Genomic DNA, 13337 nt, shown 5'->3' with positions numbered 1-13337 from the left:
GGCATGCCCTTCAACGTTCACTAGTTCAAATACCTACTAGCACTTTTTCACAGCTGTAATATACAAGCTAGAAAGGACACATTATTGCCCTCTCACTTTGCCAGAGTTATCATAATTGCTTCCTCTTCTCATAATTTGTGGGCTTTTCTGGTAGCTCAACTGATAAAGAATCTGCCTGCAGAGCAGGAGACCTGGGCTTGATCCCTGGGTTGGGAAGATGCCCTGGAGAAGGAAATGACAACCCACTCCAGTATTCTTGCCTGAAGAATCCCCTTGGATAGAGGAGCCTGGTGGGCTACAGTCCATGGGGTCGCAGAGTCATCCACAACAGAGCGACTAAATATGCACGCATGCTCACAAGTTATAAAGCAAGCTAAGTATTATAAGATATGCTGTGATGTCCCATCATCATTTTCCTCCTGATTTTGTGATCTATGAAAGGAACCTACGTGTGCGTGTGCTCAGTCACTCAGATGTGTCTGACTCTGTGTGACTCCATGGCCTATAGCTCACCAGGCTCCTCTGTCAGTGGGATTTCCCAGGCAAGAATCCTGGAGTGAGTGGCCATTTCCTCCTCTGGGTAATCTTACTGACCCAGGGATTGAACTTGTGTCTCCTGAGTCTCCTGCGCTGGCAGGCAGATTCTTTGCCACGGCACCACCGGGGAAGCCTAAATTGCTTCCTAAAGTCCAATCTGTTCTAATAGCCTGCAGATCTGTAACTCTATGAGTAGATGGATTAAGAGCACACAGCATCTAAAACAATAGATTTTCCCCTAATCCAGAAGGATATGAATTCTAAATACCTATTCTGAAACAGTGAAAGTGAAAGTGAAGTCGCTCAGTCATGTCCGACTCTTTGCGACCCTGTGGACTGTAGCCCACCAGGCTCCTCTGTCCATGGGATTCTCTAGGCAAGAATACTGGAGTGGGTTGCCACTTCCTTCTCCAGGGGATCTTCCTGACCCAGGGATCGAACCCAGGTCTCCTGCATTGCAAGCAGACGCTTTAACCGCTGAGCCACCAGGAAAGCCCCATTCTGAAACAGTAGCCTTGCACAAAAGCACTACTTAGCTATCACATAATTATTTTCCAATTTCCAGAAAGCAGCATAGTTTCAGGTTAAAAAAGAAAATTAAAAATATGCTGGCTGTATTGGAATACTCTTTTACCTTTTAATCAATGCACCCCAGGGTCACACTTTATATTCCAAATGGGTTTTTTTTGGCCACATCTTCTGGCTTGTGGGATTGTTTCCAACCAGGGATCAGACCAGGGCTCTCAGTATGAAAGTTCAGAGTCCTAACCAGTGCAGTATGAGGGAGTTTCCTCCAATGATTTTTGAGTCTAGTTGGTCGCCTTAGAGAGAAGTGATTTATATTTGTGCAGGATTCTGCAAAGTTCTTTTCCAGTGGTATTGAAACATCTTCAACCCAGAGGGAAATAAATCAGTAGACCACTATGGAAACGTTTTCACCTGCAGAGTTTAAAACTGTTTCCTTCTCAGTTAGTAAGGTATTCCCTGAAAAGCCCCAAAGAACTCCAACTGCAGCATTTAGGAAGTCTCTATTATTTTTGCTTGAGTATATTTAGCACACAACTTCTGGGAAAGTAGCCAGGTTAGGAGTTGCCATAACTAACAACATATTTCCTTTAAATGTGAAAGTGGAAGTGATCACAAGATTATTACTTGTGAGGCTCCAGAGAGACAGTGGATACCGCTGCATAATAAAGTTGTCCCGTGAAATTTTCAGTTTCCTGACATGATCTTGTGAGGCAGCAGCTGACTGTTTTGTTCATGAATTAAATAAAGTTTTAGAACTACAAGCTGTTCTACTTCAAAGTGTGCTGCTTTGTACTAATTACCCCATTCACTCTTGGTAAACAGGACAGCAGCTATAAAACGCGTCAGTCACGTATTGGCTCTTACATGAGTTTTCTCATCAGGTTAATGTTTTAAAGTCATCAGTGGCAAATTTTCTCTCAATTAAAGAGAAAACCTTAGTGATCTGCAGACACCTTAGGAAAACTGGAAATCTACAGAACTGCAGGCAGTGATTGGTTCAGTGGCTTCAAGAATTCCTAAGCTTTCTACTATGTTAAGTTCCTGGGGAAACTGAGTTTAAATTACAAAAATGCAAAGACATTTCTTTGAATTAGAGCAATGGAAAAAATGTAAAATGCTACTCTCTGAATTCAACTTTTAAGTACATGGTCTAGTAGAATGGTCTATCTTCTGGATCTCTACCTTGCAGGGGAAATATCAGCATCAGAGGTTAAGCTTGCAAAGACTGCCTGATAGGGAATAAATACCAATAGAGAAGTAACTGTGCTATGTGTCTATTAGGATTGTTAACTTATTAGTGTTTTGCTTGAAAAAGTTCCCTAGCTTTTGAACGATCTTCCCCAATCCTACTCTTTCATAAGTTTTGTTATTTTTTAGTGTGTTATTTTGCAGAAAGTGATCATGCATTGTAATAGGTACACTTAAATCCATTCCATTTTATAAACAGAAGAAATCTAAATCTATGAGAGATTAAAACCAAGTCACAACCAATTCAAAGACAGAGTTAAAATTAGGGTTTATGACTAGTAATTCTTGTAAAGCTGTTTTAAATGGTACTTGTTCATCTATACATTACCACTGGAGATGCGTCAATTCAGTCAGTTCAGTTGCTTAGTCATGTCCGACTCTTCGAGACCCCACAGACTGCAGCACACCAGGTCTCCCTGTCCATCACCAACTCCCAGAGCTTGCTCAAACTCATGTCCATTGAGTCAGTGATGTCATCCAACCATCTCATCCTCTTCATCCCCTTCTCCTTCTACCTTTAATCTTTTCCAGCATCAGGGTCTTTTCAAATGAGTCAGCTCTTCTCATTAGGTGGCCAAAGTATTGGAGTTTCAGCTTCAACATCAGTCCTTCCAATGAATATTCAGGACTAATTTCCATCATGATTGACTGGTTGGATCTCCTTGCAGTTCAAGGGACTCTCAAGAGTCTTCTCCAACACCACAGTTCAAAAGCATCAATTTCTTGGTGCTCAGTTTTCTTTATAGTCCGACTCTTACATTCATACATGACTACTGGAGAAACAACAGCCTTGACTAGATGGACCTTTGTTGGTAAAGTAATGTATCTACTTTTTAATATGCTGTCTAGGTTGGTCATAGCTTTTCTTCCAAGGAGTAAGCGTCTTTTAATTTCATGGCTGCAGTCCATCTGCAATGATTTTGGAGCCCAACAAAATAAAGTCTGACACTGTTTCCACTGTTTCCCCATCTATTTGCCATGAAGCAATGGGACTGGATGCCATGATCTTAGTTTTTTGACTGTTGAGTTTTAAGCCAACTTTTTCACTCTCCTCTTTCACTTTCATCAAGAGGCTCCTTTAGTTCTTCTTCACTTTCTGCCATAAGGGTGGTGTCATCTGCATATCTGAGGTTATTGATATTTCTCCCAGAAATCTTGATTCCAGCTTGTGCTTCACCCAGCCCAGTGTTTCTCATGATGTACTCTGCATTTAAGTTAAATAAGCAGGGTGACAATATACAGCCTTGATGTACTCCTTTTCCTATTTGGAACCAGCCTGTTGTTCCATGGAGATGCATGGCTGCCTGAATATTGAAACTCTTCCAATTTTTTAATTTTCATTTTATTTTTACATATTTATTTCCAAAGACACTGATATATCACTCAATGCTTTTTGGCTTTTTCAGATCACACATGTTACACATTTTAAGACATGGTTAAAATGAAATGTGTATAATTGAAAAATACCACACAGCTTTAGGATTGTGCTTTTTCAAAAGATAAAGCCCAACATTCCAAAAACTTTCCTACTAAGTCATAAAAGACAGAGACATAGCTTTGGCATCTGATGGTAAGCTGGCTGGCAGAGGGTGGTACCTTCATGATGGATGAGGATGTCAAGGGTGGAGGTGGAAGCCATTGTCCTGCAGGACAGAGTGACGCATGGCCAGGCCACAGATGGACGTGATACCAAACATCAGCCCTGGGGCCACCTTGTTGTGTGTCACCAAGGATCTTTGCTTATGACATTTCTCTATATTAATTATGCATTTGACCCAAGAAACATGTATCATCCACCTACTGTATTCCAAGAACTGCGCTTAGCGTGAGGGGTGGGAGAGAGATGAAAGAGTCTTTGCTCTCAAGTCCACAGCCAAACACGGTCCAGAGTGATAATGAGTATCTGGCTCTACGGGAGCAGAGGAGACACTTCTAACTTGGACCATGGTCAGGAAAGGCTAAAAAAGGTGAGGATAATGCTTGAGTTTAGACTCCAGGAAAACTTGTAAATAAAAGGGAATAGGAGAGCTTCACACAGAGAGAATGGCATGTGTAAAGTCATCAAATAAAAACAGTGTGGGAGTCTGTGGAGAATGCAAGTGGGTGTGAGCGAAGCCTAGCCTGTGTGTGTGTGTGTGTGCGTGTGTGTGTGTGTGTGATATGTGGGCAGTGGGATAGTGGGGAGGGAATAAGAGGTTGGAGGTTGAAGTTGAAGTCAAACCAGGCAGGTAGAATGCAAGTCATAAAAGAGCCTGTTTATCAAGAGATCGAGCCCTGTACTTCCGGACAACCAGCTTATCCACCCAAAGCTGCCTGCAGTGTCTGCTTTCCCTTTACTAGACATTCAGCTGTATGAAGGTGGCGGGCATGAAGGTCTTACCCTTGACTGTATCTCTGGTGATAAGAAGAATAGCTAAAGCATGGGAGGAGTTTGACCATTACAGGTGGAATGGAGAAAGTATCTTTCTTCTCAAGCTTTCAGCTCCATCAGCTCCTCCCTCCCAGAAGATGGCTTTAACTTCTTACACAGGACCTCATCACAGTCAGACACTGTATTAATTTCCTAGGGTTGGCATCACAGAATATCACAAACTGAGTGGTTGAAACAGACAAAATTTTATTGCCTCATATTTCTGGAGGCTGGAAGTCCAAAATGAAGGTATCAGCAGAGTTGATTTATTCTCAGAACTGTGGGGAAGGATCTGTCCCATGTCTCCTTTCTAGCTTCCAGGGGTTTTGCTGGCCATCTTCAGTGCTCCTTAGCATGTAGGAGCATCGATTCAATCTCTGCCTTTACGGGGTGATCTCAGGTTGTGTGTGTGTGTGTTTAAAATTCCCGGTTTTACCAGGACATCTGTCATACTGGATTTGGTCCCATGGTAATAACCTTATTTTACCTGGATTACCTCTGTAATCTGTCTTACCTTCAAGTAAGATAATATTTTGAGGCAGTGGGGCCTAGGCCTTGAACACATGACTATTTTGTGGGTAGATGGGCATAATTCAATCCATAATATGTATAAACTTCAAGAGCTACCTTTGTCACTTTCTAATTTACAAAGAATAGAATTCACTGTTGCCATTTTTAAAAGAAGAACACTGAGGCTTAATGACTTATATGAACAGATCAAATTCCCACAGTAAGCAAGTAATAGAGTTTGAACATGGTCTTAACTAGCCATATTGAATCCAACCCAAAGAAACATTAGAGGGAGGAATTACTTGTTCAATGAGTGTGTGGATTCAATATGGAAACTGTTTGTTCATCGTTTCATTTATCTGGTATTTACTGAAGATCTATGATACATTAGGTACTGTGCCAGGAGCTTGGGGGAAAAGATTAGTAAGACACGAAGACTGACTTTAAAGCAATTTACCATTTGCAATTCCAGACTTAACTATTAGGACAGGTAAGCATTGATTAAACATAGGAGATGCTTTTCTAGACTGACTGACAGAGTCTCTAACTACCCTGGCTGAAACAATTTCTCTTAGACACCTCAATAAAACAATAAAGGAAAGAGATGCATTGGGCTAATAATAAATATAACTTGGGAAGATTGGCTTCAAATGTGTTAAAGAGTTTTTAAAAATGGTGGACAGTTTAAAATCCTGTTTAGATGAAATAGCAGATTACTTACAAAATTACATGCATAAATGAGTCAGAATGCTTGCTAAGCCTCGTGTTTACTCATGTAGTGTGGGGGGATTTGAGGGTGATGAAAAGAAACAGAATTCGCCTTAAAAGGCAGTGTATTTTCTGGTTTGGCAACCATTTACTGAATGCCTACCATGTGTCAGACGGCTTCACAGGTGTTTTCCATTTTGTTTGTGTAACTGCAATTTACTCAGTCCCCATGATTCTCAGTTCCTCACCACACTGTTACAAAGATCACATGAAATATTGTGAGAAAGCACTTGGAATATGTAGCTTTTCAATAGATGTTCCGTGTGAATCATATACTCTTCACTATTGTTCTTACAATAAGATTGGAGGACTTTTATCAAATCTTAAGTGCTTTAAAGCTGAAAGTTGTTCTATAACTTTATTAAAAGTACATATTATCAGAGAGACGCAAGCATCATTTTTGGCAGTAGAGCAAACATTAATATAATAAAGAAAATGATAGCAATGGTCTGAAAGTAAAACTAAAGTGTAGTCGGAATTATAATACTTTAGACGAATTATTTGTAAATGTATTTAAGAGAAGCTTTAAAAAGTGGCATTTAAAAAAAAATCTTTCCTCTACTATGTATTGCATTAAGATCAAAGCTACTAATTTGTTTATTTTTCTTTTTTGTACGCAGCTTGTGGGATCTTAGTTTTCTGACTAAGGATTGAACCTGGGCCCTCAATATTGAAATTGCAGAGTCCTAACCACGGGACCACCAGAGGATTCCTGAGACCAGAGCTATTTAAATGAAGAAGTCAGTCACATTCTCTGTTTAGAGTAAGAAGGTTTAAATGTCTTATAAATAAAGCAATGAGTTCATGCTATAAGAAACAAAATTGATCAATTTAATCTCACAAATATGAAACAAATACACCAACATATTATGTGAATAAGTGTGGACCACTCTGTAGCTATTCTACACGGATGGAACTGTACCTTAATTTATTTTAGATTTATGCCCCCTTTGTTTCTGAAAGGATGTGAGGCAGTGAACAGAATTCAAATGGTTTAAAGTTGCAAAAGGCACCTGAAACGTACCACCAACAAATCAATAAACTCCATCAAAACCTAAACAGCCTGTGCTTTTCAGTTTCTGGGCTACGTTTGCGGTTTCTTAAGGGAAAATGGACTCAGCTTCCTCTTCTCCATTCTCACAGGCGTCTCATAGGGAAGTGGGCGCTGTCTGGGTCGTCGTTAATAAGCACACTAACTTGCATGGGCTGGGCTTCTGTCCCGCTCACAGCAGCGATGTGTCAGTGAACCTGCACGGAGCCCTGTTGTTGCTGTGGACTTGATACAATGAGTGATAATATTTGTAAGACTTTAGATCTGGAATATATCTATTTTAAAAAGTAGATAAGGTATTAAGAATATCACTATATATGTAAAAAATAGCTCTAGAACCTTTTTTTTTGACTAGAAAGAACTTTCTACCACAACTTGTATTATAGTAAATGACACTCCAAATGATGACTATATCCTTTTGTAAAATTTATAAAATTTTAATTTAGAAAATTAAATGAATTAAAAAAAAACAGTTATTACCTTTTAGGGAGCAGAATTATTTTACGGGAAACAAACAAATAAGCCAGAATCGTGCATTTTTCCTTCATCCCCTTGGTCATTTCTCCCACACACCTTTATTGAGCACGAACTATGCGCTGAGCAACAGAGCACCGGCAGAGGATGCAGGGATGTGTACAGCGTGGTCCCTGCCTCGGAGCGTCTTCGTCCAGGTGGGAAGTGAGGATGTCAACAGGCTTTACAACAGAACCAGGCTGGTGTCCTGGGAACAGAGGAGGGGCACTGCACAGCGAGGAGGCATCAGGACCCTGGGAGAGTGGATGATCTGAAGAGCAAGTTGAGGGCGTGGAGCCAGTTTTCACCCTGAAGGGACACCTCGGGGAGTCTTCCCAGTTCATGCAGCGCATTCAACACAACACGGCGGCAAAGAGGTAGGCGGGGGTCGGGTGTCACGTGTTCACCCGAGTCACACTGCAGAGACAGCCCCACCCCGAAGCCCGCGGGGAACCCCTGGAGAATGGCAACATGCTCCGCACTGAGCTTCAGAGACACTTCCCAGGCTGAGGGCGGTCGTGTGGGAAACGTGCTGGCTTGGGAGAGGCAGCAAGAGACCATCACAGAATATGTGGGGTGGAGGGACAACAGAAACCTTCAGGAAGTAGGGATGAGAGTTTAAGACTGGCTGTTACTGAAGCAGAAACAAGTCCAAGAGGACTATGAACATAGATTCCATGGGAACTCACTGAGTATCATCAAGCAATAAAGTAGTTCTGTTCTGTCCCTTACAGCTACTGGAACTGAAGATGTGAGTCGTTCAGTCGTGTCTGACTCTTCCTGACCACATGGAGTGTAGACCATCAGGCTCCTCTGTCCATGGAATTCCCCAGGCAAGAGTGGAATTCCCCAGGCAAGAGTACTGGAGTGGCTAGACACTCACTTCTCCAAGGGATCTTCCAGACCCAAGGATCGAACCCAGGTCTCCCACATTGCAGGCAGACTCTTTACATCTGAGCCATTCTCCTTTGCTCACTTACCAAGCTCCCCTCTTACAACTAAGGTTCTGAAACAGGAAAGCTGCAACATCAAAACAGTACTTCTCTCTTTTTGAATTCCCAAAAAGCACTGAGAAATGCGAAAAAAAAAAAAAGAAAAAGATGAGTCACTCACTATATCCTAAGAAATCTAGACAAATATTTGTGATTAAAAATAATAAAATTATTTAAAAAATAGTGTTAGGAAAGATAGAGACCTTGCAATTAACTTCAAAATAACTGAGTTTATTGCATATATATTTTTTCAGCTCTTAAATTTCTTATCAGAAATTGGGTGGAAAAATAAACCAAAATGTACAAAATACTGAAAATTATTGAAGCTAGATGGTGTCTATACTATTTTCTCTATGTGTTTGAAGTTTTTCCATAATATAAAGTTTTTTGAAAGCATTATGGAAATATTATATGTGATGAATATCCAAAACTGGAAAGTGCTATAACAATTGTATTAAATTGTATTAAATTACTTGGTCAATTTATTTGGCCTCTGAATTTGTGGGTCTATTGAATTCACACAGTAAGCTTATATTATATTGCTCTAACATCTAAGAAAATGGTCCCCCAATTCCTTCCCCTAGAAAATAATTTACAATAAGGATTCAAATTCAACAAAAGATAATGGTAAAATATTATCATTTTCTATCTGAATAATTTGAATGAAAAATAAATCTTCTGTGCATGGATAGGAATTAACTTCTTGAAGAACAACAATTTACATATATTTACATCCCAGCTTGTTTCAAATTACCTGATGTGGCCTATGACATATACCAGAGTGATTTCTTACCCTAGAAAATGGAATATATGTCTCAAAATAATTGAATCTTGGAGAATAATTTTCACAAATAATATATAATTGTATTTCATGTTTTGCTTACTAATGCTGTTTTCAAACTGGTGATAATTTATTACTATTACTTTTTAAATAAAAAAGTTTTATGAAAAAATTCAAAGTGGAAGTTGTCTTAATTAAAACTGAAGAGAAGACAGTGTGAATTAATTTTTCCTTCTTTGTCAAAAAACATTTTAAAACAAATTAAACAAGACTTAAGAATTATAGCCCTGGTACTATAGACGACTCTCCAGTGCTAAGGTTTCATATGTGTGGTAAATCGGAAATGATAAGCCAGAATCTCCTTGAAGCCTAGAAGATTCAAGTAGTCTGCAATTATCCATTTTCCAAATTTGACTTCAAGAATAAAGGTCAACAGTGATGCAGTATTGAGACACTATATCGAATATCTAATATCTAATATCGAAGCCATATTAGAGGAAGAGTCCCCACCCAGGTTGCAAATCAATCAGGTCTGAAGAGACTGTGCTAGTATCTTGTCTGGAGTTCACAGAACATTTTCTCATGGAAGTAATCTTTCTTATCACGGCTTGGATCCCAGAAGAGTCCACAGATTTCTTGAACATGTAATGGGTTTGCAATATGTACTGATAAGGCTGGCAGCTGATGAATGCTGAAAACACTGGTGAACTCGAGTTCTCTAACTCAGTGACATCCCTGTACCCCAGGAGTTTCCCACAGTGCCTTTCGCGCGGCCCCCTTTGCTCCTCTGGTCCTTATCTCACACTGCTCTCCCCTCCCCCTCTGTGCTCCGGTCACACGGCTCTGCTTGAGATCCTTGAGTACGTCATCTTAGGATGCTGGCACGACCTATTTTCTCACTTAGATGCTATTCTCTCTGATTTTCACCAAGGCTGGCTCCTTCTTGTCCTTCTACCACCCAGGAAAATGGCCCTGGATATAACTGCCTAGTAGACTAACCTTAACTGTTAGATCTTCTCTGATACCTGGTATAAATTAGCCACGTATACTGTTTTCCTGTTTTCATTCTTTGTCTAGCTCAAAAAAAATCTACCACCTGAAACTTTCCTGCTAATTTCTTTGTACATTACGTATGCGCTCTGCTACTATGTAAGCTCTATAAGAAAAACCTTGTTCATCATCACCTCCAGTAGCCTAGACTATTCACAGACAATAGCAGAGCCTCAGTGCCCGAGGGAGGGAACTCCATAAACAACTCTGTAGAACTACCGTATGTAGTAATCAAGACCCTAACTGCCACCAGACAATTTAGTCTGAGTCACATGTTAGGGAATCAGGAATGCATCTTCCGTTTCATCCCTGATGGTATCAAGGCATTAGAGTTGTCTTCCAGCACCCTGGGATGAGGGAAGCAGTGCTAGAGATGAGCCACTGAACACAGGCGTGGGGGTGGCTGGTGTGAGGATGAAGGATGGCCCTGAGACTGATGGAGGGGAGGCTGTGGAGATCTGTGGGGCAGAGCGTTCTCTCCTCATTTTGTCTCTGCCTTCCCTCCTTTCCCTCCCCTCCATGCTCACTAAACAAGATCAGGGCCAGGACAGAAGCCAGCCGACCGCACTGACTGAACAGCAATAGACAAATATTTCTTCCTTTTCTCCTGTCTTTCCTTTCGTCTTCTGTTCTTTCTTCCTTCTTCCCTCTCTAATTTTTCTAGTTCCTGCCATTCCTCACCCTCTTCTCTTACAACATTCAGTCGGTACTGCTGGGAGTGAAGTTGGAAATGTGGCCAGTGATAAGCACTGTGCCGGCATGCAGTACATGCAAAAGGAACGCCTTCCAAGTAGGACAGAGTCTACAGCTTTGCCTAAGTCAAGACAGATTACTTCTCTGACTGGCTCTCGGCACTAACAGACTTGTCACTTGGCTACTTAAAGAATTTTGATTAGTGGGGTATGATGTTCTTCTGTGAAGCTAACATGATTTATTAGACTCTCAACTTTAAAATGAATAGGTTCAAATAGAAAACACTGTAAACTGTGTCATATTAAAACAGTAACTTATACTGAATAGATAATGACCACTTATATTCCTAAATTCCTAAAGGTACTATTTTAGTTAGGTTAAGAAGTCTTTTTTTCTCTCAGGAGAGGAACTAGAATACCTTTCCTGGATCCATAGATTCTGTTACGGTCTTTTCTAACAGTTATGGACTTCCCCAGTGGCTCAGCCTGAAATGCAGGAGAACAAGGTTTGATCCCTAGGTGGGGAAGATCCCCTGGAGAAGGGCAACCCACTCAAGTATTCTTGCCTGGAGAATTCCATGGGCAGAGGAGCCTGACGGGCTACGGTTCACGGGGTCGCAAAGAGTCGGACACGACTGAGCAACTAACAACGAGAAGATGGACAGTTCAGTAATAGTGGTACAACCAGCTCTGCTCCAGTGTCAGAAATAACCCCCATGGACTCGGAGGCCGGACTTACTGACTCGTTTGGCCGCCTTCTTCAGTGTATCTGTTTCTTACTTCCCAGGACCGAGGAAGATGAGCAGTTGCTGCTTTAGTAGGTCTCTCTGTCTCCATGCTGGTGACAACGAACCTGACCGTCCCAGAGAGAAGCCTCCAGCCCGCTGAGCTGCTTTGCCCTTGGATTCTTGCACAGTGACACCGCCGAGAGGCAGCTGGCTCACGGGGCTCAGCAAAGGAGGCGGGGACCCTTGAGTCTGCTGACTTTTCTGGAATGACAGGCAGCCTAAGAGCCAGAGGCCGGTAAACTCTTGAAAGCAAAGTTGCTTATAAACAGCGAAACAGAAAAATTCTGTAAAACAATTACCCTTCAATAAAAAATAAGTTAATTTAAAAAAAACCAGAGCGAGAACATACTATAAAAAGCCACGTTTATTTTTTGATCTATAATTCAAACAGATTTCAGCGTTTGAGTCTTCAGTAAAACTTCAGATATGGGAAGTTGGAACTCACTATAAGTTTTAGGTTTTTATCCACAACAGTTATTTATAACTGCTGTAGAGTATGATTGGGTTTCACGTTATGCACCACCCCCCCGCCCCCTGGTTCTCTGTGAATACAGTTCAACAGCAGCAACAACAAAGCCTGAAAAAAGTTGAGTAACTGAAGAGCTCACTCAGCAGCCTCGCTAGCATCTGTTCCTCTTATATCCGGTGTGGCCTCCTGCGGTCTGGGTGAGATTTGCCCCGCTACTAGGTCCGGAGGGGAGCTGCGATTGGTCCTGAACAGTCACGCAGTCCTCTGGCCATGGTGATTGGCTAAGGCACTCAGACACCAGCCAATCGGGGCATTTTTCTCACCACAGGAATTGATTCTGCATGTGGCCAGGTTCTAACCAATTCAGTAAAACTGTTTGTTGAAAAGGAATTTGCTTGCTTTTCAGAGAGCCTTCCCAGGTGGCTCAGTGATAAAGAATCTGCCTGCCGATGTAGGAGCTGCAGGAGACTCAGGTTGGATTCCTGGGTTGGAAAGATCCCCTGGAGGAGGAAATGGCAACCAATTTCATGGACAGAGGAGCCTGGTGGTCTACAGTCCATGGGGTCGCACAGAGTCGAACAGGACTGAGCACTCTCATGCAGAGAGAGTAACTCAGATCAGCGATCTTTTCTGAGACATTTTGGTGTACCAGTGTGACACCTGGAATTTATGAGCCTCCTTGAGAAGAAAAGCTGTAACCAACCTAAACAGATTGTTAAAAAGCAGAGACATTTACTTTGCTAGCAAAGGTCCGTCTAGTCAAAGCTATGGTTTTTCCAGTAGTCATGTATAGATGTGAGTTGGACCATAAAGAAGGCTGAGCTCGGAAGAATTGATGCTTTTGAACTGTGGTGTTGGAGAAGATTGTTGAGAGTCCCTTGGACTGCAAGGAGATCCAACCAGTCCATCCTAAAGGAAATCACTCCTGAATATTCATTGGAAGGACTGATGCTGAAGCTAAAACTCCAATATTTTGGCCACCTGATGAGAAGAATTGACT

General features: G+C 41.4%; 1 long non-coding RNA gene across 1 annotated transcript; it reads right to left on the bottom strand.

The window, feature by feature from the left end:
• Positions 1-6802: 6802 nt before the first annotated feature.
• Positions 6803-12178, bottom strand: LOC113904450. The gene is made up of 2 exons (XR_003514517.1): positions 11820-12178; positions 6803-8633 (listed from the first exon to the last, which is right to left on the bottom strand). It is a non-coding gene; the product is annotated as an uncharacterized LOC113904450 (long non-coding RNA).
• Between the last annotated feature and the right edge of the window lie 1159 nt (positions 12179-13337).

Source organism: Bos indicus x Bos taurus, chromosome 14 (genome assembly GCF_003369695.1).
Source record: "Bos indicus x Bos taurus breed Angus x Brahman F1 hybrid chromosome 14, Bos_hybrid_MaternalHap_v2.0, whole genome shotgun sequence".
Classification (NCBI taxonomy): Eukaryota; Metazoa; Chordata; class Mammalia; order Artiodactyla; family Bovidae; genus Bos; species Bos indicus x Bos taurus.
The sequence above is the reverse complement of the archived record's forward strand: the minus strand, read 5'-3'. Positions and strand labels throughout refer to the sequence as shown.